The sequence below is a fragment of the Triticum urartu genome, chromosome 2A, assembly GCF_056163025.1.
Source record: "Triticum urartu cultivar PI428250 chromosome 2A, HENAU_Tu73, whole genome shotgun sequence".
NCBI classification, from domain to species: Eukaryota; Viridiplantae; Streptophyta; class Magnoliopsida; order Poales; family Poaceae; genus Triticum; species Triticum urartu.
Window position 1 is genome coordinate 640,108,422 of NC_141874.1, and position 23,641 is coordinate 640,132,062.

General features: G+C 44.7%; 1 pseudogene; it reads left to right on the plus strand.

The window, feature by feature from the left end:
• Window positions 1–19,758: 19,758 nt before the first annotated feature.
• On the plus strand, window positions 19,759–22,252 carry LOC147986356 (polygalacturonase ADPG1-like; annotated as a pseudogene).
• Window positions 22,253–23,641: the final 1,389 nt, after the last annotated feature.

The window sequence follows — 23,641 nt, forward strand, 5'->3', positions numbered from 1 at the left end:
CATTGATTGTCGTGTCCTTGGTGTTATCATTGTTGTTTCAACGCTTGTATATGTTGCGTCGAGACTTGTCTTTGCTAGTTTTAGCTTCAGGGGTGCCGGCGTCGCTTGCATTGTTTTTGCTACCGGCCAACCAACTGTCCTCGCCCGCACAAAAGTGGGTCATGAGTGCCGTGAGAGCTGCCATGGATTTTGTCTTTTCTTGGCCGAGGTGGCGAGCGAGCCATTTGTCACGGATGCTAGGTTTGAAGGCTGTTAGGGCTTCGGCATCCGGACAATCGACAATTTGGTTCTTTTTAGTTAAGAACCTAGTCCAGAATTTCCTGGCGGACTCTTCGGGCTGTTGAACTATATGGCTTAAGTCATCAGTGTCTGGAGGTCGAACATATGTACCTTGGAAGTTATCAAGGAAAGCCTCTTCCAGGTCCTCCCAGCTGCCAATAGAATTTGCAGCCAGACTGTTGAGCCAGTGCTGAGCTGGCCCTTTTAGTTTTAAAGGGAGGTATTTGATGGCGTGGAGGTCATCGCTGCGGGCCATATGAATGTGGAGAATGAAGTCTTCGATCCACACCGCGGGGTCCTTGGTTCCATCGTATGATTCTATATTCACAGGTTTGAACCCTTCTGGGAATTCATGATCCAGGACCTCATCAGTGAAGCAATGAGGGTGCGCGGCGCCACTATATCGGGTCGTATCGTGACGTAGCTCGGATGGAGTCCGTCAGTGGGTTTTTGGCCCGTGCGTGACTATGTTTGTCATGTCCGAATAGGTGGCCGTAGTCGCGTGTCGAGGCACGCCCTCGCGATCCGTAGATTGATCTAGTGTGTCCTGGTTTATTGTTCGTGGTTTGCCGGAGGTCATATGTATGCCCCTGGGCTGTTTTACCTCTGCCTGTGCGCTGGGGCGGGGCTGGCTGGTGTTCGGCGTGAGTTGCCGTTTTGTCTCGACCACGTGGTGGTCAGTCAGCTGCATTGTACGATGGAGGTATGTAGTTCGGCGCCTCCTCATCAAACTGAGGTAGCAGTTTGCGCTTTGGGTAGATTTTGGTTGGGCGCTTGAGGCTGTACTCTTCGACTGCTAGGACATCAGTCCATTTATCATTTAGCAGATCTTGGTCAGCTTGAAGCTGCCGTTGCTTCTTTTTCAGGCTCCGTGCAGTGGCAATTAGCTGGCGCTTGAAGCACTCCTGCTCAAGGGGTTCCTCAGGCACGATGAAATCCTTGGTGCCGAGGCTCACCTCGTCTTCGGAGAGCGGAAGGTCATTTTTGTCCTCCGAATCTTTGTGCGTGGCCTGTTTCCCGGGGCTAACATGCTCGCCTTCCCGTTCGTCTTGTTCGTTAGCTGTATCGACGGGGTCTTCGTTGTCTTAGGCACCTTCTAGAGTGTTGTCTTCTCCTGGGCCGGTACTACAGTCTTTGCTGCGGCGTGACTTAGAGCGGGTTGAAAATTAAATTCTCGTCTATCAGCACCTAGTTTGAGCCGGATATAGTTCGGTTGTGAGTCCTCTGTCAAGGATAGGTTCTTTAACGAGCTTAACACATCGCCCAAAGGCGAGTGCTGTAAGATGTCCGCGGTGCTGAATTCGAAGATCGATAAACGATCAAGCTCGGCGTCCGCGGGCTCACGTGGTTCGGAACTCACGGCCGAATCAAGTTTGTATGCGGCTCCAACACCGTGGAATCTGTCGCATCCGTAGTGGGGTTGATCCTCCCGTCCTTGGGTGGCGCAGCTTGCTCCGGATCTAATGCCAGAGTGGTTACAGGAGCGATCTCCTGGATGCAGCCTGATGATAGATTTAGGTCATGATCATCGGGGTGGCTGGGAGCGGCTACCGCGGTCTCGAATCAAGCGAAGATCAAGTCTCCATGGATGTCCGCAACGTAGTTCAAGCTCCCAAATCTGACCTGATGGCCAAGCGAATTAGCCCGCAGTGCGAAGCCGCCGAACACGAAGATCTTTCCGGGGAGGAAAGTTTCTCCTTGGACGGCGTCCTTATGGACGATTGAAGGGGCCATCAAACCTTTTGGCGACAGCATAGTGGAACTCTCAATGAAAGCACTAATGTCGGTGTGTCAAAACCAGCGGATCTCGGGTAGGGGGTCCCGAACTGTGCGTCTACGGTCGATGGTAACAGGAGACCAGGGACACGATGTTTACCCAGGTTCGGGCCCTCTCTATGGAGGTAGTACCCTACGTCATCCTTGATTGATATTGATGAGTATGAGTATTACAAGAGTTGATCTACCTCAAGATCGTAATGGCTAAACCCTAGAGGTCTAGCTTATATGGCTATGATAATGAGTATCCTATCCGGACTAAGTCCTCCGGTTTATATAGACACCGGGAGGATCTAGGGTTACACAAGGTCGGTTAGAAAGAAGGGAATCTACATATCCGGTCGTCAAGCTTGCCTTCCACGCCAAGGAGAGTTCCATCCGGACTCGGGTGCAGTGTTCGGTCTTCGTATCTTCACAGCCCATCAGTCTGGCCCATGGCTAATAGGCCGGACGTCCGAGGACCCCTTAATCCAGGACTCCCTCAATTGTAATCTCTCTGTTTCCCTTCATAACATTTTGGTCCAACCGAGATGAGCCATCGGTCCCACCGAGATTGCAATGCAAACTCTCTGTTTCCTTTCATAACGTTTCTGTCCTACCGAAAGAGCGAATCGGTCCCACCAAGATTGCCTAACCAACTCTCTGGTTAGTCTATTACCAAAATCGGTCTCACCGAGTTTGTGTAATTGGTATCACCGAGATTACGTTATGCCCTAACCCTAATGATATCGGTCCCACCGAGTAGACATGTCGGTCCCACCGAAAACCCTAACGGTCACATTATGAACTAAATCAGACTAACCGAGTTGTATGATTCGGTCCCACCGAGTTTGGTGATTTGTGTGTAACGATTAGATTTTGTGTGGAGGCTATATATACCCCTCCACCCACTCTTCATTCGTGGAGAGAGCCATCAGAACATGCCTACACTTCGAACATACATTTTCTGAGAGAGAACCACCTACACTTGTGTTGGGGTCAAGACACTTCATTCCAACCACATAAATCTTGATCTCTAGCCTTCCCCAAGTTGCTTTCCACTCAAATCATCTTTCCACCAAATCCTATCCTATGAGAGAGAGAGAGTTGAGTGTTGGGGAGACTATCATTTGAAGCACCAGAGCAAGGAGTTCATCATCAACACACCATTTGTTACCTCTTGGAGAGTGGTGTCTCCTAGATTGGTTAGGTGTCACTTGGGAGCCTCCGTCAATATTGGTGAGTTGAACCAAGGAGTTTGTATGGGCAAGGAGATCGCCTATCTCATGAAGATTACCCTAGTGAGGCAAGTCCTTCATGGGCGATGGCCATGGTGGGATATACAAGGTTGTTTCTTCGTGGACCCTTAGTGGGTGGAGCCCTTCGTGGACTCGCGCAACCATTACCCTTCGTGGGTTGAAGTCTCCATCAACGTGGATGTACGATAGCACCACCTATCGGAACCATGCCAAAAATCTCCGTGTCTACATATGCAATTGTTTTACATTCCGCCGCTATACTCTTAGAATTGCATGTGTAGGTTGTTTGCTTGACTTTTGCTAAGTTGCTAAAATCTGCCAAGAATTAAAATTGGGAAAAGGCTAGATTTTTATTTGGTCAAGTAGTCCAATCACCCCCCCCCCTCTAGACATACTTACGATCCTACAAGTGGTATCAGAGCTTTGGCATCCATTTGCCTTGATTTCCATAGCTTTGGTGATCATAGCCTTGGTTTCACAACCTAAGAGAGTATGGCGTCTAGTGAGGGAAATTACCACCGTAGAGATCCTTACTTTGATGGTACTAATTTTGCTAGTTGGAAGCATAAGATGAAAATGCATATTCTTGGACATAACCCCGCCGTTTGGGCTATTGTGTGTATTGGCTTGCAAGGTGAATTCTTTGATGGGAGGGAACCGAACTATGAGGCTAGTGCGGAAGAGTTGAAGATGTTGCAATACAATACTCAAGCTTGTGATATTCTCTTCAACGGATTGTGCCCCGAAGAATTCAACAAAATCAGCCGTCTCGAGAATGCAAATGAAATTTGGGATACTTTGATTGATATGCACGAAGGTACCGACTCCGTTAAGGAATCCAAATTGGATGTGCTTCAAAGTCAACTTGACAAGTTCAAAATGAAGTATGGTGAAGGTGTTGATGAAATGTACTCTAGGCTTGCTCTCATCACAAATGAGATTGCCGGCATATGAAGTGAAGAGATGACCGATATATTCATCATCAAGAAGATCCTAAGATCCTTGGATGGAAAATATGATACCGTGTGCACATTGATCCAAATGATGCCCAATTACAGAGATCTCAAGCCAACGGAAGTCATTGGAAGGATTGTTGTTCATGAGATGTCACTCAAGGATATGGAAGAGCTTCACAACAAGTCAAGTGGTGCTTACAAAGCCTCATGTGATGCTCCCACATCATGAAGTGAGAAATAAAACTTCAATGAAGAATTGAGCCTAATGCTGAAGAACTTCAACAAGTTCTACAAGAGTAGAAGCAAGGAAAGAAGTTCCAAGTCAAGGTCCTACAATGAAAAAAGATCCTCACGTCGTGAACGAAATTTCTACAATTGTGGAAGACACGGACACTACTCCAATGAGTGTACGACTCCCTACAAAATAAGAGAAGGTTCTCCTAAAAGAAGGAGTAGGAGAGAAGAATCACCACCAAGATAGAGAAGGAGTAGAGATGACCGTTATGAACGAATAACATCACAGAGAAGCAATGATTCGGAAAGGAAGGACAAATCATCAAGGGGCTACACAAAACGAAGACATCAACCTCACGTTGGTGAATGGGTATCCGGCTCCGACTCCGACGATCACTCCGAGAGAAGTTATCACTCCGACTCCGAATATACTCAAGATGAAGGTGTTGCCGGTCTAGCACTTGTGTCAACCAACTCCTATGACATATTTGAGTCACCAAATGAAGGAATTGGAATATGCTTCATGGCTAAAGGCCCAAAGGTATCACACCCCGAGTATGTTGATTTCAATAGTGATGAAGATGACTTGCTAGGTGATGATGATTTACTTGTTGACAATTCTAGTGATGAAAACTATGATGAACTTGCTATTAATCATGCTAATCAAGAAAAAATGAATGATGATGATAAGAAGGAGATTAAGCGTCTAACTAAAGAGCTAAACACTCTTAAGTTAGCTCATGAAACTACCTTGGAAAATCATCGAGAGCTTTTAAAGACTCATGAGAAGTTACGCTTCGAAAAGCTCAACCTTGAGCAAGAACATGAGTTCTTAAAGCCAATCAATGATGATCTTCGCAAGAAAAGTTCTTCTTACATTGCCAAGCGTTTACTCTTGTCTACTTACATGCGACAAGTTAAATCTAGCAACAAGAACAAGTAAGATTCTTCTTCTAGTAGTAACAATAATCATGCTAAACCCAATGATGTTGCTTCTAGTAGTTCTCTTGATTCCACTAATGATTCTCTTAGCCAAGTTACACTTGCGCAAGAAAATAGCTTATTGAAGGGAATTATAGAGAAAGGTGTTTACAAGAGCCTTGCCGGAAGTAAGCAATTTGAGGAAATTGTACACAAGCAAGCACTACAACACGAACCTGCCTATACCAACGCATATCTACCAATGATATGAAAATATGTGTTGTTTGTTTCAACCTCCCACCTCCCGTACTTATCCCACCTCCCCTACTTAGCGCTAACCTCCTCTCCTTAGAAAAAATCTAACCTCCCTGTACCCGCATCTCCACCTAGTTTTTCCTATGCGCAATCTCTGTCCTCCCCTCCCCTCCCCTGGTTCCCCTCTCACCCAAGCTCCATGACCATGGCGCCCCGTGGCACCACTGATTCCAACAAGCTCTAGCGAGCTCCCGTGATTTATCTCACCATCCCGGCTGCCCCTCAGTCCTCTCCTACGATCCTCCGCCACCGCGACGACCTTCGTGGTCCTGCACATGCCGCTCAGGAACCCTAGCCGCCATGGGTCGCCGGTGCGACTCCTGCGTAGCCCTCTACCCCGCGTCTCAGTATCCGCCGCCGCCGGCTCGGGATCGACAGTGCTGCTCTGTCTCGGCTTCCTTACCTTCGACATCGACAGCTTAGTAAGGAACTTCGCTCCTCTACTCGTGCCCTCTGGTTCTTTGTGGTGACATGGCCTTCGTGCCATGGTCGATTCTTTGCTGGAAATCATGACCGTGATCTACTCTACCGAGCGTTAGCAGTTGTGGTGTACTTGTGTCGTACTTCACGGCTGGATAATATCCCAACACGGTCAGTGACCTTGCCGGAGGCTAAAAAAATTCAGCTCACGATTCTGAGTTTCATGCTTGCATATCTCAGTGTGCTACTACTAGTTAGTTCTGCACATGCAAGCCAGTCGTTTCTAGTTGGGTTAATCTATTGTGATGTATAGTTGAGTGATTCACCACTTGTCCGTATGTGTTAATTCTGGAAGAATGCATGCGTCCTTGTTTTCTCAGTAGTTGTTTCTTGCTGCTATGTGTGTGGATGAATCCTTAACAATTTCCCTGTCACACATTGTGTAATACCTTAAGAATAAGTCACAGATGCCCGTCCTAATATTCCTCTTGACTATATATATAATCCTTAATTTCATTTTCATTGCAGGTTCTAAAACTGAGGCCAACAGGTGTGTGTGTGTGTGTGTTTGTTGGATTGCATTGTGTTGATGAACATCAAGGCTACAGGATGGTTGTGAGTTACCAAAACATTGTCACCCTTATTTTACTAATCACTGACTCAGTTTCAATTGTAGATACGCCTATTGAATTTAGTGTGAAGTTTTTGTTTGATATTTTCATTGCAGTGCTTGAAGAATGGTGTGGAGGCAGCAATGCAGAATTAACCAGCGACGACGAGCAACATTGTAGCTTTTCTTGTCATGCCCACATGTTGTGGAGCTGCCGACCTACCCGAGCCGCCCTCGATCAGTGCCAACTCCGCGAGAGAAAACTATGGTATTGGTCTCGTTCTTTTCATTATTACATTTGTAAGGTTCTTCATTCCCATAGGATTTATGATAGTGAAGTTACTGGATGTAGGAATTATGGTATACTATGACTTCAACACATTTTGTTGTTTCTTGACTTGTTTTAGTAAGAACTTCTGTGCTCGAGTCATAACCATGTACGATTTCACCTTGCCCCAATTACTCAATCAGAAGTTCAGAACTTGTGGTATTCGACATGTTGTTGGCCCTCAACTTCCATCAATTAGCATCCAATTCTTCTCAAGACCATGAAATATTTATTTCTCACAGGTTCTTCTTCGATCAATTTCTCAGATTAGGAGTTGAGTAAACATCAATATGCTCAAGGTAATGCACCCTACTTTGCATAGTAAACGATACTGGGCCATTTTGATTGCAAAACATCTTTGATAAACTGAAGATGATGCCACAACCCAGCTTTAGTTTATAGATTGCGGAGAGATTGGCCAATCTAAAAAAGAAAAGATGGATTCCAAGGTGAACAGTGGTGTGATGTCTGCAGCTGGGACGTTGAAAAGTTTGTGTAAGTTCTTCTGGCTTTATCTCAAATATTAATTTCTACGCGTGCGCTTATGTAGAAACATCAAATGTCTTAGATATCTTCTAGAAAATCATGTGTTGATGACATTTCAGCAAAGAAGTGTGTAATTTGCTTCTCAATCTACATTACTACTTATGCTATTTTGGTGCAATGCTATGTCTGATATCTTATGACAGTCCTTGTAGATTTTGTGTTGATGTAAATATTGTACTAAACTCATCTTTACGATTAAATACGGAGTTGCTAAGGGTCCTATAGGTTGGAGAGACTAGTATCCTATTTTATCAAGATAGTAACTTCTTGTTCTAAAGTTTACTCTATTACTTGTGTTCTAAAATTTACCTTGTTTAACTAAATTATGTTGTTACTAAATTTTTGCACTGTTGTACTAAAATTTGCCTTTCTACTGTTGTACTAAAATCTAACCATTGATTAGGAAGGAAGATATTAAGGGAGCAAAAATAATAAGGAAGGAGCGCTCAGAAGAAGTTACTAAAAATCCACTTAAGGTGTGACCTTCACGTAACTCACAAATCATAATCAGATATTCATGATAATTGCACCAGACACATGACATCCATTCGTATAACTGTATATAGTATATTGTACTTGATGCTATTATTGTTCCTTTTTAACATGATGCTTATATTGTTCCTTTTTAAATTGATGCTTATATTGTTTCTTTGAGCATAAATTATATATTTAAATTCTTGAAACCTTACATCTATTTGTTCAAGAGAACTGCAGATCTTTCTATGAAAATGAAGGTTGTGTTGTATGCAGTACATGTTTTTTTTTCAAAGGAAGTACCTGATATCTTACATTCTATGTTTGCTTCAAGTTTACTTGAACTCAATTGACATCTAGCAGATTTCTTCATAAGAAAACAAGGATCAAAAGTGTGTAAGATGTAGGATATTGCTCCACTTTTCCGTCTGCAATGTTACTAATGTGATAGCCTTCAACATTTGTATGTTGCTCCTCTACATTTTTGTGCTCTGTTAACCTGATTTTCTCTATCGTAAATTACTCATCTCGTTATTTGTTTTTGTAGATTGCTGAGATAAATGGAGGATGCATGGCTCAGATGTTGATTGCAAGGCATAGAATGGGGATAATTAGAATGTCATTTTCAGGAAAATGTTTGAAACATTATAGTTGATTGGAAGGTCGAGAATTTTGCTACTAGTAGATAGCTCACATCTTGTAATGTTTGGATCGTTCTCGGTGTAATGCAACATAGTTGATTTAATATATGCGATCTTTCCGTTTATTGTACTATGCCTCCTATACACTATGTATTGAACTAATAATTGTGGATGGCAATGTATAAAATATCATCAATTATTCATGCTATGTACCGAAGCATCTAGTCGTTGTAATGATGGTAGCCACCAACGCATATGAAGTGTTGTAAGACTATAACTCTATATGTTGCTACCTTACAACGCTTCTACATGGCGTTTAACAACGCATGTATATACGTTGTAGTAGACCCTAGCAACGCCACCAACGACAACGCATAATAATCCGTTGGTGTAGGCCTTAGCAACGCATATATGGACATACGACAACGCATTGATGCGTTGCTGTAGGGGGTTCCTGTTGTAGTGAAGGAAGACATCGGAAGAATCTAGGTGTTGGTTTTGAACGAAAGTTCAATGCCAATGGAGTTGAGTGGGAAGAAGATCAATACCCCAAGACGAAATTTGTTTCTCAACAAGAGAAGTATGATCCTACTTCTTTCCAAGGAACACAAGCTCAAGATGATCTTCCACCACAAGACCACAAGACCACAAGCAAAAAGGCAATGACAAGCTTCAAGAGGAGATTGATGAATTTGAAGAAGCTCCCAAAGCCTTGGTCAAGTGGGTTCCCAAGACTACATCAAGTTCTACTTCATCAAGTACGACTACAACTCCAAGGATTCCCATCAAGATGGTGTGGATCCCGAAGAAGAAGAACTAGAGAGTTCTTGAGGGTGACTCCACCAACACACTTCACTCATATCATTTTGGTGAGGACAAGTGCAAACAACTTCCATATCTTGCACTAGTTCAAGGAGTCACAAACCCTCTTGTTGGTAAGACAAGGGACAAGGTAAACTAATACATTCATGGACATCATCTCATGTGAATATCACTATATGTCTATGGATATCCTTGTTTGTTCCTTGTGGGACTAACCCGTGTAGGTATTGAAAGTGCAACTCACTCCAAAGGATTGCTCCAAAGGATCTACATCAACATTGAGCATCTACATATTCAACACCTACATGAAGTCATCATCGACAAAACCCAAGGTTAGTTCATCCCTCTTAGGGGGGATATCACATCTAGGGGGAGCTTTACTCTAATTAATTGAGCTAAAGCAACTTTAATGGTGTGAACACAACAATGCTTTATGTAAAAGTGGCAACCCCACTTATGCTTAAACGATGAGTATGACCTACGATCAAATGTTCTCATTTGACTCCTAAGTCAATATACTCATATATAGATGACCTAGTCATCGCCAAATTTCTTGATAGATGCTAGAGTGTTTGTGCATGTTTTGTCACATATTTCTTTTGCCATCTTATTGTGTGAGCATGTTGGTTGCATATTTTACTCATTTGAGGACATCCATTTGTTGCTTTGATTGTTTGGCTTTTTCTCTTTTGCCAAATGGATGGACAAGAATGCCTAAGAACTCGCTCTAGCTATCTATGTTTTCCTCATCTCAAACTCTATTCATGCTACATCACAAACTTTGATCAAGTCAGATTCGAACCACTCTGTGTGAGGAGCACTCGGAGTCCCTGATTCATCATAGACTTAAACATCCAAAACCCCATTTGTGCATTTCAGTATGACCGAGTCATCCATTTCGGTCACACCGAGATCACTAAGTTGATCTAGGTTTTCAATCTTGGTGCAACGGATTAGAACTTTTCGGTCACACCGAGTTGCAGTAACCACTTGCAGTTCTGCATCTCGGTGTCACCGAGTTATTCCACTCGGTCACACCGACAGGGTCAGGTTATATATACTGATGGGTCAAATTTTGGAAATGTTTACAAAACCCTTCACCCGCACTTGACCTGCTCTGCCTCCTCGGGTCTCTGGATCATCCTCTCGCTGCCAGCAACCTCCCGCCGCTGGTATCCGCTGCCGTCAACGGCAATCTACCCCATCGTAGCAAGTTCACCGCCGATGTAGGGTATGAACTTGATCTTTATACTATTCCTTAACTCCTAGCACATTGCTTTGCCATGATTCTTGCCACGTATGAAATTATCCTGTCCAGCGAAAGCATCCCGTAGATTAGATTTGATTTGAAAATTTAGGGTTAGGTCTCTGCCAAACTCATCTCGGACCGACCAAGTTGTAGAAATCGGTCTCACCAATTTGGCTTAGGCCATTGCACATGCATTTTCGGTCTGACCGAAAATTGCAAATCGGTGTGACCGAGTTCGATTCTCTGTGAAACCCTAGCAGTCTTGGTCCACCAAGCTGTGACTCGGTCTAACCGAGTTCACTAGTTTAGGTTCCAAAAGCTGCTTCGGTATCACCGAGTTTACTAATCGGTAGATCCGAAATGCTTTCTATGAAGAACTAAAACTAAGTTTTTAAGTCATCTGTTTTGCCAAAATTCTGCACTTTTATGATGCTCATCTACTCTACCTCATCTACAACCTATTCACAGGGTCTGCTGACAGTTTGACTGCAAGATGTCTGATCAAAGTGACAGCCAGAACAAGTCTGACGAGCAGGTTCATATGAGTGAGAGAACTAGTCCCTCTAGCACTTCTGATGAGGGCAGCAGGAGCACACCAAGCAACTTGCCCAAGGCAGCCACCAGAACAAGGAAGAAGAAGACCTCAGATTCTGAGGATGAGGATTATGTGGCTGTTGAGGAAGAAGTCAGCTCCAAGGAAAAGGTGCTAAAGAAAGAGTATGGCTCAACTGCTAGAACAAAGCCAGGGATGCACAAGAAGGCTCCAGCAAAGAGGATTCCCATGTCTAAGGCCAGAGCCTCAACTGCTGAAACCTCCAAGCCAACTGAAGAGGCAGTTGGAGAAGGAAAGAAGAGAAAAGAAAGGGTCAAGAAGACCATCGCCAGAGTACTTGGTAGATCCTCCATTATGAGAGACTCAGGAGAAGAGGAGGAGGAAGAGGATGGTGCACCAGCTCCTAAGGCTCAGAAGCTTATGGGAGATGCAATCAAGTCAGGGGCTGCTCCATCTAAGCCCAAGTCTGCTCCCAAGGCTGATGCTCAGAAACCCCCAAAACCCAAGAGGAACACCAGGAGTATACCTGCTAAGGAGAAGAACAAGGCCCTAGTGCCTGAAGCTAAAGAAGAAGATGATTCTCTTGTTTTGAGGAAGTTGAAGCCCAAAATTCCTGACCACAATGATGCTCACCTAGTCGCTGAGGACATGCACATCAGGAAAGATGCAGGACTGAGGTTGTGGAGACAGTCTGATCCCTATGCTGTTAGGAGGAGGACTGCAGTTGACTACAGGTTCCATACAAAGGAACAAGATTTCTATGAGACTATTCTGCTTGACAAGAAGCCCATAGTGTGTGACATGAAATGGGTGGACTAGGAGTTCATCCAGGAAAATGAAGATCACTTCCCTAGAGTGTATGACAGCTTTAAGGCTTGTGGAGTAGATGAATTCGTTGGACAAAAGCTCACCAAATGGAATGATGAGTTGATCATGCAGTTCTACTCCACTACCCACTTCTATCCAGATGGGAGGATAGTTTGGATGTCTGAGGATACCAGGTACAAGTCCACAGTTGATCAGTGGGCCAAGCTAATCAATGCCCTAGAGGAACATGAAGATGACTTGGATGTGTATGCCACCATGAAGAAAGACCGCAACTCAATGGCAAACATGTACAAGGAGATCCCTGATAAGGCTTTAGAAACTCACAAGCTTGGATCTGTGCATTTCTTGTTGTCTGGTATGCCTACAATCAGCTGGATCTTAAGGCACACATTGCTACCCAAGTAAGGAGATCACAAGATGATTAGAGGACACTCCATCAACATGCTGCAAAATTTTGATGTTCCCCAAAAATTCAAAGTTATGAGCTTGATTGTAGAAACGATCAAAATGACTGTTGCTAATCAAAAGAGGAGTTGTGGGTATGCCCCACACATTCAGGAGCTCATCAACTCTAAGATGGGCATAGGGATTTACTTGCTGGACAAGGAGCATCTACCTCTACATCCTGAATTTGAAGACAACACAATAGTGATGAATGAGGAAGAACCATCATCAGCTCAAGTCCAGGAGAAGAGAGCCAAGGAAAAGGCTAAGAAAGCTGCCCAGATGCCAAGTGTTGAAGAGGCATCTCGAGTCTTCCTGAAGAGCAAGCAAGATTAGTTAGGCTATCTGATTCAAGCTACACTGAGGATTGAGAAGGGCTTGGCCACCCTGACTCAGAATCAGGAGAGCCTGGAGAGGATTGTGGAAACAAAATTCTATGATCTTGATCTGAAGGTGACTGAGATTCAGACTGCAGTTGAGCAGCTTCAGGAGGAAGCAGAGGAGAGGAGAGGAAAAGCAACCACTGATGCTTTTAAGCATGTGCGACGAGGTCCAAGGTCTGCTACAGTGCCAGTCTCAGATGCTAGAGCTTCAGTGTCAGCACCAGCAGCTATAGCTCCAGTGCCACCTACAGCACCCACTCTATCAGCTTCAACTACTTCATCGGAAGCCTTCGTCCTTGGAGTTCTATCTACACCACCTCCCGAAGACCAAGCCTGATAGACATATAGCACTATGCATTTTCAAACTTTTTGGTAACTTTTTGGTAACTTGTTGCCAAAGGGGGAGAAATATGTATAGATAATAGGCTTCAAGAGAGAGTGTCTTTCTTTTTGTCTCTCTTGCTATTTTGGTTGAACTACTTTATTGTGTGCTTGTGTGAGATACTTTATGTCCTTGTGAGATACTTATATGATCATGTGGTTGATCATATGCTACCTTAATGTTTGGTTGAATGATGCTATCCTTTATATTCCATATAGGATCATTCACTTGCTTGGTGATGAGTGCATGCTTTTAATTTCTATCATTTTGAGCGCTCAACCAAGATGTATGTGACATGGAAGAGTAACCCATGATCCTAATCGATTGTGCATTTGCATTCAAAAGCAAATTTTAAATAATGCACAAATTTAGGGGGAGCTCCTTCTTATCACATACTTCTCAAAGCAACGATGTTTTTCAATCTTATAATCATTTGTCGAACCTTTGATCTATATGTTGTCATCAATTACCAAAAAGGGGGAGATTTAAAGTGCAACTATCCCTGGGTGGTTTTGGTAATTCCTAACAACATATAGCTCATTGAGATAATGCTACTTGAAGATAAATATTTCAGGAAAAGCTTAATGATTGGCATGGCATGGATTAGAAAGTGGACCCCTAGAAATGCTAAGGACAAAAGGATTGGCTCAAGCTCAAAGCACAAGACTCTACATTTCATTTTTAGTGATCCAAGATCACATTGAGTCCATAGGAAAAGCCAATACTATTAAGAGGGGGTTGATGACCTAGAAGTATAGGGGATCTATCGTAGTCCTTTAGATAAGTAAGAGTATCGAACCCAACGAGGAGCAGAACAAAATGATAAGCGGTTTTCAGCAAGGTATTCTCTGCAAGCACTGAAATTATAGGTAACAGATAATTTTGTGATAAGATAATTGGTAAAGAGCAACAAGTAACAAAAGTAAATAAAGTGCAGCAAGGTGGCCCAATCCCTTTTATAGCAAAGGACAAGCCTGGAAAAATTCTTATATAGAGAAAAGCGCTCCCGAGGACACATGGGAATTATCGTCAAGCTAGTTTTCATCACGTTCATATGATTCGCGTTCGGTACTTTGATAATTAGGTATATGGGTGGACCGGTGCTTGGGTACTGTCCTTACTTGGACAAGCATCCCACTTATGATTAACCTCTATTGCAAGCATCCGCAACTACAAAAAAAGTATTAAGGTAAACCTAACCATAGCATGAAACATATGGATCCAAATCGGCCCCTTACGAAGCAACGCATAAACTATGGTTTAAGCTTCTGTCACTCTAGCAACCCATCATCTACTTATTACTTCCCAATGTCTTCCTCTAGGCCCAAATAAAGGTGAAGTGTCATGTAGTCGATGTTCACATAACACCACTAGAGGAGAGACAACATACATCTCATCAAAATATCGAACGAATACCAAATTCACATGACTACTAATAGCAAGACTTCTCCCATGTCCTCAGGAACAAACGTAACTACTCACAAAGCATATTCATGTTCATAATCAGAGGAGTATTAATATGCATATAGGATCTGAACATATGATCTTCCGCCAAATAAACCAACTAGCATCAACTACAAGGAGTAATCAACACTACTAGCAACCTACAGGTACCAATCCTGGACTTAGAGACAATAATTGGATACAAGAGATGAACTAGGGTTTGAGAGGAGATGGTGCTGGTGAAGATGTTGATGGAGATTGCCCTCTCCAGATGAGAGGAGCGTTGGTGATGACGATGGCGATGATTTCCCCCTCCTGGAGGGAAGTTTCCCCGGCAGAAGAGCTCCACCGGAGCCCTAGATTGATTCCGCCAAGGTTCCGCCTCGTGGCGGTGGAGTCTCGTCCCGAAAGCTGGCTTATGATTTTTTTTTCTCATCGAAAGACTCCATATAGCAGAAGATGGGCATCGGAGGGCCACCAGGGGGCCCACAAGGCAGGGGGCGCGCCCAGGGGGGTAGTGCGCGCCCCCACCCTCGTGGGCAGGGTGTGGCCCCCCTTCGGGACTTCTTGCGCTCAGTATTTTTTATATATTCTGAAAATGACTTCCATGAAGTTTTAGGACTTTTGGAGCTGTGCAGAATAGGTCTCTAATATTTGCTCCTTTTCCAGCCCAGAATCCCAGCTGCCGGCATTCTCCCTCTTTATGTAAACCTTGTAAAATAAGAGAGAATATGCATAAGTATTGTGGCATAATGTGTAATAAGAGCCCATAATGCAATAAATATCGATATAAAAGCATGATGCAAAATGGACGTATCAGGGGTGAGGTGTTGCTTAATGAGGTTCTTGCTCAAAGTGCTTAGTGATATGCTCCACAACCCTCAACCACTTTCTCATATCCAAATATATCCCAAACCAAAAGTCAAACTCGGCCCCACCGATTTGATTTATCCAGTGCCACCGAGTTCACTTGAGATAGCCACCGCCACAAACCATATTCTTTTTGGTCCTACCGATAGGGATCTCGGTCTCACCGAGATGGGATTGTAATCTCTCTGTTTTCCTTTGTAACGTCTCGGTCCAACCGAGATGAGTGATTGGCCCCACTGAGATTGCAATGCAAACTCTCTGTTTCCTTTCATAACGTTTCTGTCCTACCGAAAGAGCGAATCGGTCCCACCAATATTTCCTGACCAACTCTTTGGTTAGTCTATTACCAAAATCGGTCTCACCGAGTTTGTGTAATTGGTCTCACCGAGATTACGTTATGTCCTAACCCTAATGATATCGGTCCCACCGAGTTGACATGCCGGTCCCACCGAAAACCCTAACGGTCACATTATCAACTAAATCGGTCTGACCGAGTTGTATGATTCGGTCCCACCGAGTTTGGTGATTTGTGTGTAACGATTAGATTTTGTGTGGAGGCTATATATACCCCTCCACCAACTCTTCATTCGTGGAGAGAGCCATCAGAACATGCCTACACTGCCAACATACATTTTCTGAGAGAGAACCACCTACACTTGTGTTGAGGTCAAGATACTTCATTCCAACCACATAAATCTTGATCTCTAGCCTTCCCCAAGTTGCTTTCCACTCAAATCATCTTTCCACCAAATCCTATCCTATGAGAGAGAGTTGTGTGTTGGGGAGACTATCATTTGAAGCACAAGAGCAAGGAGTTCATCATCAACACACCATTTGTTACCTCTTTGAGAGTGGCGTCTCCTAGATTGGTTAGGTGTCACTTGGGAGCCTCCGTCAAGATTGGTGAGTTGAACCCAAGGAGTTTGTATGGGCAAGGAGATCGCCTATCTCATGAAGATCTACCTTAGTGAGGCAAGTCCTTCATGGGCGATGGCCATGGTGGGATATACAAGGTTGCTTCTTCGTGGACCCTTAGTGGGTGGAGCCCTCCGTGGACTCGCGCAACCGTTACCCTTCGTGGGTTGAAGTCTCCATCAATGTGGATGTACGATAGCACCACCTATCGGAACCACACCAAAAATCTCCGTGTCTACATTGCGTTTGCTCCCTCCAAACTCCTCACTTTACCTTCATATGCAATTGTTTTACATTCCGCTGCTATACTCTTAGAATTGCATGTGTAGGTTGTTTGCTTGACTTGTGCTAAGTTGCTAAAATCTGCCAAGAATTAAAATTGGAAAAGGATAGATTTTTATTTGGTCAAGTAGTCTAATCACCCCCCCTCTAGACATACTTTCGATCCTACAATCCACCTTATGATCTCGGCAATGGTCACTTTGTTCGGTTCATACCTCATGATCAAGGCATTAATCACAGAGCTACTCAAGGTTTTTGTCGTGGTTGGATTATGTTGCTAGGGATACCTTTTGATTATCGTACAACTCAGTATATTTCAGATGCAATTAGAACTTTTGGTCATTTTCATCTGTGGCATCAGGAGGATCCTAGGATGGTTAGGACGTTGGTCTATGCTTCCTTCCCCTGCCTTGAGAAAGTTCCTAGAGATGTAGTGTATCACAAATATGCTAATTTTGGTGCTACTCGTATATCTTGGACTGCTCCAGTTTATGTTCTTTTTGCGGAGTTTGCTGATATTTTACCTGGAGATGAAGATCAGATGCATATGAATGGCAACCCGCACCCGATGCCTGGTAACCTGCAGTTTGACAATACCACTTGGGCAATCTTCAACACCAAAACAAACAGTGCCGCCTCTTTGTTTGTTTCAAACAAGAAATGAAGAAAAGTGGCCGCCCCCAGTTTCGACGCTTCTCGGGCGTACATATATATACCCCATAGAAAAAATATTTTAGGATCGAATAGAGCTTGCACTTGATTCCACTCAGAGACTGCAACGATAGTAGGGACTCAACAACAGTTTTGCATGTGTGGGCGACCTTACGAGTCCCTACATCTATGGTACATACTAACGTGAGTAGTGCACATGCTATATATATTACTAGCCTTAGGGTTTAGAACACAACATACGATCTTTGAGATAGACCAATCTGTATTCGATACTCCATCATCAATATAATCAAGCAGGACATAGGGTTTTATCTCTTCCAGAGGGTCCGAACCTAGGTAAACAGTGTCTACCTTGTCTCATGTTCACCATCGTTCCAAGATCCACAGCTCGGGACTCCCTACCCAAGATCTGCCGGTTTTAGTACCAACACATAGTCAATCTGAACTCCACTTCACTTCCCTCTCTGTCCACTCCACTTCTGGTACCTCCGAACGCATTCGATGACCTGCACCGAAGCAGCGCTGCCTCCGGTAGGGAATCCAGCTCCGACGACGACTGGGCAAGCCTGCTGCGCGAAGCGAAGCCCGACAATGTGGAGGAGGTCACCCTCCGCATCATGTTGAGTAGTTCGATGGTTGACTAATGCGGATCCGGTAGTGGCGGGTTAACTTCATCAACGCCCTTCGATGCAGCGTCGGCGACATCATCGGGCATTCCCGCCCGGCACGCAGCTCCGGCCGCTCCCCTCCTCTAGGTACGCTGCCCACCACCACCACCCTTTGCTCCGGAGGTGGTAGCCGGCCATCACTGGGTCCTCGTGCCCGCGCCAGGGCCGACGCGCACTAGGACGCCCAAGTCTGAGGCACAAGCAGATCGGCAGGAGCGGCATCGGGCTAGGGAGAGGGCAATGGCGGGGGAGGCGATGTACGCATGCCGTTCGTGCGCAAGCGCGCGATCAATCCCGAGGCCACGCTCCTCTCGTCGGTCCTCCGCTGCTATCTCACGATGGCGGAGACGAATGCGCGGAGCCTCTACCGCAAGAATGGCAAGGCGCTCCAACTCGCCATTGAGTTGTTGGAGCGCGAGGCGAACAAGGAAGCGAAGACAGCCTGCCATGCGAATGAGGAGGACCGCCTGCTCCGCAGGCTGCCGGTCGAAAGGTGCAGCTCCGACTCTGACCTGACGGACGGCTCCGCCTACAGCTACGACGACGACGCACCTCCGCACGTCGATGCCTACATGGAGGGGGGGGGGGGGACAGCTGCATCGACGACCTGAGGGGGAAGGGGCTGGCAAGGAAATTGTGATTTCCTCCGCCCTTCCCCGTTCTATTTATATTTTATCTATTTATGTTTTATTAGTAGTTTGTAGTATGGATTTGCACTGTCCGCCGTTGAACTCCGATGAACTATGTTCCTCTTGTTCGGTGATGAAATGTTGATCCATTGAACTACGCATTGATCATGTTTTTGTGTAGTGTTGCATGATTTGAGGTTTCAGATATGAGGGACGCGGGTGTGGAAGGCAACATATAATGTCAGTGCCCGTGGACGCGCCTAGAGGCGTACGCAGGCGTTTGAGAGGCCGGATTTGCCAAGTCTGGCTGTAGATGCTCTTAGTGATGTATCTAAAACAAGTCTTTTTGAAGCATTTGGTGAGAGAAAACTTACGAAATGTCCACGCTCGATGTTAAGATTAATATCAAAATTAAGATATGATTGATTTCTCTTTCATCATTAAATAAGACGCTACATCATATCTTTGACTATGAAATGATACGCCTAACCGTAATGAGAGTATCATAACTAATAATGTATATAAGATGGTCAATTTTTATAAGATGGCACAAAATTAAATGAAAAAAGATAGTTGAGTATCATATTATGATACCGTATTATAATAAATATATTCTATTATGTGTCATGCATCACAATAAATGAGATATGATAATAATATATGATACTATACACTATAAAAATAATATCATACTCCCAGTACAACCAGTCTACTAAGAGCGAAATTGTTTACACATTCAATTTGGAACGATTTAGCATTACATCTGCGTGATCGAACGTATATTTAGCATTACTCTGAGACTTTCGGACGCTTCTCTGGCGTACATATATATACCCCCACAGAAAAGCATTTTAGGATCGAAACAGAGCTTGGCACTTGATTCCCCTCAGAGACTGCAGCGACAGTAGGGACTTCACAACAGTTTTGCACGTGTGGACGACCTTACGAGCCCCTGCACCTATGGTACATACTAACTTGAGTAGTGCACACACTCTATATATTACTGCATTTCACAAAGTTTGCTCGAATTTATGTTCGGATTCATCCGTAGTTGACAGACTAGTAACAACCACTATGTGCTGGTGATCAATGATCAATTGACCATGCATGTGTGCCCGTGTGAGACGTGCTTACTAATTAACCTTGCAGGGTATCATCGGCATCCGCACGGCCATCCTGTTCCTCGCTGCGCTCGCGTGGTGTAGTGTGCTCGCCGCGGCCGCCGCCGGCGAGGTGGACGGCGTGTTCAACGTCAAGGACTACGGTGCTCGAGGCGACGGGGTCACCGACGACACCAAGGTACGTACGCCGCACGCGCGCGATGCCCGAGTTGCTGTTGCGCTCTCGATCGAAATGAGAGACCTACGTGACGGATGTGTGCTCATTATCTGTACTGCATGGGAAGGCGTTCGTGCACGCATGGACCGCGGCGTGCGGCGCCAGGGGCTCGTCGGCGTCGACGCTGCTCGTGCCGGCGGCCAAGTCCTTCCTCGTCGGCCCCACCAGGTTCAACGGGCCCTGCGCCTCCACCAGAATTACCGTCCAGGCACGCATGCACCGTTCGTCTTTCCTGATCTTGTCTTAGATCTAGGCCGTGGTTTGCGTGGCTTCATCTTCGTGCGGCCCTTGCTTTGACTGTCGTAGGTCATGGGCACGATTACGGCGCCGCCGGCGGGCGCATGGAGCGGGAAGAACTATTGGCTGATGTTCTACAAGGTCCACGGGCTCACGGTTACCGGCGGCAGCACCGGCTTGCTCGACGGCAGAGGCTGGACGTGGTGGCGCAACAAATGCAAAGGCTATGCTGTGAGCCCAACTCGTCTCTTGCAAGAAAGAAAGAAAATATTTTAATTCCTCATTGCATTTGTGCCTTTTGATTTATTTATCAATCTTTGTCTGAGTGAAAGTATTTAATTGTTGATCTTTTCTTTTAAACGATGCATTTATCAGTTTCCACTCACCTATTTTTTCTATATATAAGTTTTCACTCACCTATTTTTTTCTGTACATAAGTTTTCACTCACCTATTATTGTTGTTTTCTTTCAGGACTGTGTAACCAAGGCACCGACGGTTAGTACAAACATAAGCAAGTATAGTATGTAGGTAATTAACATTCATAGATCGACGTGCATGTAACCTCATTGCGTACGTACCACCACATCGATCCATGCAGGCGTTGGTGGTCATGAGCTGCGCCGACGTGGAGCTGCGCCAATTCAGAAGAAGGACAGCCCGCAGATGCACATCGCCGTCAGCCAGAGCAGCAAGGTCCACCTGACGCAGCTGACCATCACCGCGCCCGGGGATAGCCCCAACACCGACGGCGTGCACATCTCCCAAAGTGAAAACGTCCACGTCAGCAGATCGACCATCGGCACCGGCGACGACTGCGTCTCCATCAGCTCCAGGAGCCGATTCGTCACCGTCGACGGAATCGTGTGCGGCCCCGGCCATGGCGTAAGGTAACAAAGGTTTTCCGTCGATCTGCGTTTTCCTCTAGCATGCACTCGAAGAAGAGGAGTAAATGATGTGATGGCCGGGCTTTGTGTTTCTTGGCTAGTGTGGGGAGCCTGGGCAGGAATGGAGCGACCGCATCCGTGGAGTACATCGACGTGAAAAACGTCCACTTCATCAACACTACAAATGGGGCAAGGATCAAGACGTGGCAGGTAAACCGGCCTTCGCTTACTAACGAGCTATCTGACGCCCAGGTGATCATATTGTTTCTTCGCGCTGCAGGGTGGGAAAGGTTACGCGAAATCCATCTCCTTCACCGACATAAAGTTCACCAACGTGGACCATCCTGTGGTCATCAACCAATTCTACGTAGACCACCACCATGTCCCAAATATGGTAGTCCATGTGTTCATTAACTGTTGGACGATCTGTATACGTGTGATGTGGAGCAGCTAGTAATGATGTTTGCGCGTCTTCTGGGTGTCTTAATTTGCTGTAGGGGGCGGTGGCGTTGAGCAACATAACGTACAAGAACCTGAGGGGGACATCGAAGCACAAGACGGCCGTGGACTTCAACTGCGGCGAGAGCGGCAGCTGCACGAATATCCACGTCAACTCTGTGGCGATCACCGCTGCGGACGGCGGAAGAACCGTGTCCCGCTGCCAGAACGCGCAAGGGGACACCTCCGGATACGTCTACCCCAAGATCCCTTGCCTTAAATAATAATAGCTAGCAGGTAGAAGGCGATCTAAGTCCGCGCGTGTTTATGTGTGTGTATTTTTTGTTTTATTTTTAAAGTAAGAGAAGGGGTGGCAGTGGTATTGGGGTTGAACAGTTGCGAATGAATCTTTTTGACAGACTTCATAAATTTTCATTGCACACTGGTAGACTATGAAATTAGAATCCGGAATCAGTTGTTTATTACTCCCTCTGTCCTATAATATAAAAGCGTTTTTTACATTAGTATAGTGTCGAAAACTCTCATATATTATGAGACGGAGGAAGCATTTGACACTTTCAACTTATGTCTGGCTATCAAAATCTGATGCATCATTAACAGAAATTCAACGCATATGTCTTGGTGAAAAGTCAACTTCGCAATCGTTGCAAGTTCAAAATCAAATCTTACTGGGTCTATTCATGTGGGTTGTACCATATAACCAATCCAGAACTGCACTCTCCTGTAGTATTATGATTCAAAAGTTGCCTGGGTAGTGCTATCAAAGTTACTATTTTTCTAGAATTTCCTATTTTGCACCCATTAAAAGAAATTCATGTACGGACGGTTTATTCAATAAAAGAGATGCTAAAACCATAACGTGCACAGACAGAAGTTGAATATTTCTTTATTTTCTGTAGGCACTTGCACCCTTTTGAAATTTTTAGAAGGACATCATTTGATCAACCAGTGAAAAGAAATTTGAATTGTTTATATAGTACTCCCTCCGTTCCATATTATTTGTCGTGGTTTTAGTTCAAATTTGAACTAAAACCACGACAAGTAATTTGGAACGGAGGGAGTAGTTCTCAAACCAAAGAAGCCAAACTAATTTAGAAACTTCATGTAAGAAAAACCTATCGAAAGAAAGTCAAATTGTTTATATAATACAGTAGTTCCCACATCAAAGAAGCCAAACTTATTACGGAAGTTAATTTAAGAAAAGTAGACTTCACCGTGACTTCGAAAACATCGATGGAGAATTCTGAAACTTGCCTCGAAAAATGTGTCTGAAGATCACGAATATCACGTGCAATTAGGCTACTATGTGAAATCCTACAATTACACTATACCACATGCTATTTCCCTAACATGAAAGCCGGAAGATGGCTATAAAGCTGGTGGCTGATTCAGAACTAATAACACATAAACGTTCATAGATAGAGCCGTCCGACCAAGGTGTGGACCAAGTCCTTGAGCACAAAGGAAAAAGGACATAATGCATTATGTTTTGGAAAAAGCTATGGTTCAGCCGACGGATCAAACGCACTGTGGGCCTCCTAAGGCCAACACGTGTCCTTATCCATTCATTATGTACTCTCAGCCTTCCTACGCCCGACCGTAGCCATGGTTGATGCTCGTCGCTCCGGCCGATGATGCTTTTTATACTTTACGCGACAAAGACTCTGTTGCAAAAGCCGTCTGACAACATCATCTTTGTTGTATAAATTTCTTGACACAACAGATGACACCATCTTTTCAGTGAAAAATTTCTGCAATATTATTCATGTTGCAAAAGTCTTCCTGCAACATCATCTATGTTGCAAAAAACGTCCAGACAAAAATAATAATTCTGCAACACCACG